General features: G+C 53.8%; 1 non-coding gene across 1 annotated transcript in view; it reads left to right on the top strand.

The window, feature by feature from the left end:
* The first annotated feature begins 3,891 nt into the window (after positions 1-3,891).
* Positions 3,892-5,000, top strand: part of LOC124774134 — a 1,909-nt gene continuing 800 nt past the window's right edge. The window contains exon 1 of the ribosomal RNA XR_007015128.1: positions 3,892-5,000. This exon is cut by the window's right edge and continues 800 nt beyond it. This is a non-coding gene — a ribosomal RNA (small subunit ribosomal RNA).

Here is a 5,000-nt window from a genome sequence, read left to right as displayed (position 1 = left end):
CAATACCGCCATCTATGCGCATCTGACAACACTACGTCCGCACCACAAAACATACCGCCATCTGTAGGTCTCCCGCAACATGACCTCCTCCAACGACGATACCGCCATCTATGCGACGCCAAGCCGATTAAGACAGCGATGGCGCCACAGTGCCCGCCTTTCGACGCCACCCACAAAGCCTGCAGCCTCTGTCGACCATAGCACCCATTCTCCAGTGGCTCTGCCGCACGAAGCCGTGGACCGGCAATGACTCTACCCGCACCCGTTCGTGGACCACCCCAACCGCCAAACTCGCACCTCCAGCGGATGAACGGCGGACGTTTCCCGCACTCGTAAAGTGCAATCCACCCCTATAACTTGCGTTTCATGAAGAGTTATTTCCAATATGCGACATTCCCGCTGTCCGTATACATGAGCCGCGACCTGTACCACTTACGAGCGAGAGACGCGATCGCGTTGCTCACTGTACGGCGTCCGATACCGAGCCATCAGCATGTCGGTCCCCATGCGCGTTGCACTCGCACTCGCACTCGCACTCGCACTCGCAGTCGCAAAAACGTGGCGCAAATATATTACGCGGAAGAGTTATAACAGACCGAGCCCCACTGCATGGGGGGAGTCTTTGTCACTAATGTACACAGATGGAACATTTTGGACTGGAACCAGATTACCCGTACACACGGCGCTGATTAGTAATCAATGCAGAGCCATCAAACTACAGAAAATATATACAACTGTCCGTATACATGCTGAAAGAGTCTGCCCACAATGGGAACCACACGTCAGCCAGACACTCTGATCACGCACCACTCTCTGCTTCTAACAGGCGCACATACAATACGTAAGCACCAGCATGGAACAACATCCAGTGCATCCTCTCCGCCACATTACACAATCCACACTATCACAACCAGACCAGGAGGTCCATGCGGAAAATAGAATATCCCACCCTTTCGACATCCACCATTGCGCAGATAAGGCACCAACACCCACACATGTCCTATACAACGGTGCACCCAACATCACAATAGTACCTCCTGTCACAGCGCACAAACAATGACATGACTCAAAGACACAGGTGTGACACAAGCATAGAATTGGAGCGCCGCCTCTAATAAGCCAAAGGTGCATCCTGACGTGACAAATCTGATCATGTCACAAGCATTCACTTACTATAATCACTATCAACGAACCTGCCGCCCCCGCCCCCCCCCCCCCTACACCTTTCCTTACAACAACGTGTAACCGAACCTAACCTATGTTGTACCTTAACCTAACCTATGTTGTACCTTAACCTAACCTATGTTGTACCTTAACCTAACCTATGTTGTACCTTAACCTAACCTATGTTGTACCTTAACCTAACCTATGTTGTACCTTAACCTCACCTATGTTGTACCTTAACCTAACCTATGTTGTACCTTAACCTAACCTATGTTGTACCTTAACCTAACCTATGTTGTACCTTAACCTAACCTATGTTGTACCTTAACCTAACCTATGTTGTACCTTAACCTAACCTATGTTGTACCTTAACCTAACCTATGTTGTACCTTAACCTAACCCATGTTGTACCTTAACCTAACCCATGTTGTACCTTAACCTAACCCATGTTGTGCCTTAACCTAACCCATGTTGTGCCTTAACCTAACCCATGTTGTGCCTTAACCTAACCCATGTTGTGCCTTAACCTAACCCATGTTGTGCCTTAACCTAACCCATGTTGTGCCTTAACCTAACCCATGTTGTGCCTTAACCTAACCCATGTTGTGCCTTAACCTAACCCATGTTGTGCCTTAACCTAACCCATGTTGTGCCTTAACCTAACCCATGTTGTGCCTTAACCTAACCCATGTTGTGCCTTAACCTAACCCATGTTGTGCCTTAACCTAACCCATGTTGTGCCTTAACCTAACCCATGTTGTGCCTTAACCTAACCCATGTTGTGCCTTAACGTAACCCACGTTGTCCGCTAACGTAACCCACGTTGTCCGCTAACGTAACCCACGTTGTCCGCTAACGTAACCCACGTTGTCCGCTAACGTAACCCACGTTGTCCGCTAACGTAACCCACGTTGTCGCCTAAACCTGCTCTGTAATTGTTATACGACTCGTTCAATTAGTGTAGTGTTGCCCACCCGCAACCCTCGCAATATAGTTCGCTACTCGCACTGCCCGCTCCCCTGTGTATCGCTTCATGTTAAACACCTTGCAAGTCTTGCTGACTTTCCACATGCTCCTGCTGTACACTGTAATGTGGATGGCAGCAGGACGTACATGCCGCGCCCCCCCCCCCCCCCACACCTCCCCACGTCCCCACCTTGCCCCCTGCCTTCGCAAGCTGGTTGGTGAGAAGTTTGCATGTTCAATGCCCTTCGCATGCGACGTACTCAGGCTACGTTGTGGTGCGGCCTGTGTCAACTGTCCGCTGATGTCGTACGCGTAAACCACAATCTGTACTGCACATTCGTCCTTATGTACTGAATGATACATCGTGGCACATGTGTGACCGTACAACGACTGCGCCCAAAAACGGCGGACCATACAGTGCAAATATTGTGCACGCAGCTACGTGTCGTCTCCCTATGACAGCTGGATTGCAGTGTGGTACGCCATAGAGACGTGTGGGAGGAACGGACGCCGTGGATGGCGATCAGCATGAGCTGTCTGTTGATGTATTCGGACCTAGTCGTCTCTCCTCACACACCGTGATAGCATGGTGCACCGCGTTCCATATCTGCGACATGCTACAGAGGCCGGTTGACAGTCGTTCGAGCAATGGACATCGCATACGTACGGGGGCCACCTTCCACGTATTGTCTAGGCGTGCACATTTTGTTGCGTGTATGTGGGCAGACGTAGTGTGGTGTGACACCTGACACAGGCATGCAATAATCGTGGAAGTTGCAAATGGCGATGGACGCATACGTTTTCTGGTGAAGTTACGCAAATGAACAAATGGTAACCCGTTGTGGTGCGGTTGTTCTCGCTAGGGGTGAATCGGTGATGGCGACGGTAGGTTGAGGTACTAACCGGTTGTTCCAGCGATACCCACCATGCCGACGAAACTGAACGGCATCTGGGTGTGAAGCGATACGCGGCGGTGGCTGGGTGGGACCGTCCCCGGCCGGTGAGGGGGCGCCTCCCGGCGTGCTGGCCGCGCGGTGCGTGGGCGCACGCGCTACAGCCGGCTGGTGGGGGCGGCCAGTGGCAGGCGCGCCGGCCGACGGACGCGGCAGGCGTCGCAGCTGCGCGCCGGCGCACCCTGCGCGCGGCGCCGTGCGGCCAAAGTAGGTCCTCGCGGGCCCGGTGCGAAGCGCGGTGGACATCTTCAGTGTGCTGGTCCGATTGAGGACTGTGTGCGTTGAGGATGCGCCGCCGCCCGGCGCTCGGCGCCGCGACGCCGTCTGCTGCTCGGTCGCCCCAGCGGTTCTCGCTGGTGGTTTGTATCGCAGCTGTGCGGATGTGTTGGCGCGTGCGCTGTGCTGGGAGAGTTCGCTTCGGCACCCAAGTGGGGCTTTTGTCCTTCTGTGGCGCTGGCGTTGGAGCTGCCGGTCACCGTAGGTGGCGCGTGTTGTCTCCCGCCGGCAATGCCACGACAGCACGCTCCCGGGCCTCTGTCGGCAGCGGCAAGCTCAGTTGGGAGCACGGGTGGTCGCACCGAAAGCGTCTACTCGCCTAACTCCGGGCGATTGCGCCTCTCTCGAACCCGACCAAGTACTTGGGACGGCGCTGCGCGCCGCCGGGACCTGAGAGGGTTTCGAGGTGTATTGTGCAGGGGAGCTCAGCCTCCTCCTGTTTGCAGAATGATTGAGCGGACGCTTGCGTGTTCGCGCGGGCCCCCGGGACACACTCCCGGGCGGCCGGCTGCTCAGCTCTAGTTGACGCAGCTCCCTGGTTGATCCTGCCAGTAGTCATATGCTTGTCTCAAAGATTAAGCCATGCATGTCTCAGTACAAGCCGCATTAAGGTGAAACCGCGAATGGCTCATTAAATCAGTTATGGTTCCTTAGATCGTACCCACGTTACTTGGATAACTGTGGTAATTCTAGAGCTAATACATGCAAACAGAGTCCCGACCAGAGATGGAAGGGACGCTTTTATTAGATCAAAACCAATCGGTCGGCTCGTCCGGTCCGTTTGCCTTGGTGACTCTGAATAACTTTGGGCTGATCGCACGGTCCTCGTACCGGCGACGCATCTTTCAAATGTCTGCCTTATCAACTGTCGATGGTAGGTTCTGCGCCTACCATGGTTGTAACGGGTAACGGGGAATCAGGGTTCGATTCCGGAGAGGGAGCCTGAGAAACGGCTACCACATCCAAGGAAGGCAGCAGGCGCGCAAATTACCCACTCCCGGCACGGGGAGGTAGTGACGAAAAATAACGATACGGGACTCATCCGAGGCCCCGTAATCGGAATGAGTACACTTTAAATCCTTTAACGAGTATCTATTGGAGGGCAAGTCTGGTGCCAGCAGCCGCGGTAATTCCAGCTCCAATAGCGTATATTAAAGTTGTTGCGGTTAAAAAGCTCGTAGTTGGATTTGTGTCCCACGCTGTTGGTTCACCGCCCGTCGGTGTTTAACTGGCATGTATCGTGGGACGTCCTGCCGGTGGGGCGAGCCGAAGGCGTGCGACCGCCTCGTGCGTGCTCGTGCGTCCCGAGGCGGACCCCGTTGAAATCCTACCAGGGTGCTCTTTATTGAGTGTCTCGGTGGGCCGGCACGTTTACTTTGAACAAATTAGAGTGCTTAAAGCAGGCAAGCCCGCCTGAATACTGTGTGCATGGAATAATGGAATAGGACCTCGGTTCTATTTTGTTGGTTTTCGGAACCCGAGGTAATGATTAATAGGGACAGGCGGGGGCATTCGTATTGCGACGTTAGAGGTGAAATTCTTGGATCGTCGCAAGACGAACAGAAGCGAAAGCATTTGCCAAGTATGTTTTCATTAATCAAGAACGAAAGTTAGAGGTTCGAAGGCGATCAGATACCGCCC

The sequence above is a fragment of the Schistocerca piceifrons genome, unplaced genomic scaffold (genome assembly GCF_021461385.2).
Source record: "Schistocerca piceifrons isolate TAMUIC-IGC-003096 unplaced genomic scaffold, iqSchPice1.1 HiC_scaffold_961, whole genome shotgun sequence".
In the NCBI taxonomy this organism is placed as follows: Eukaryota; Metazoa; Arthropoda; class Insecta; order Orthoptera; family Acrididae; genus Schistocerca; species Schistocerca piceifrons.
The sequence above is the reverse complement of the archived record's forward strand: the minus strand, read 5'-3'. Positions and strand labels throughout refer to the sequence as shown.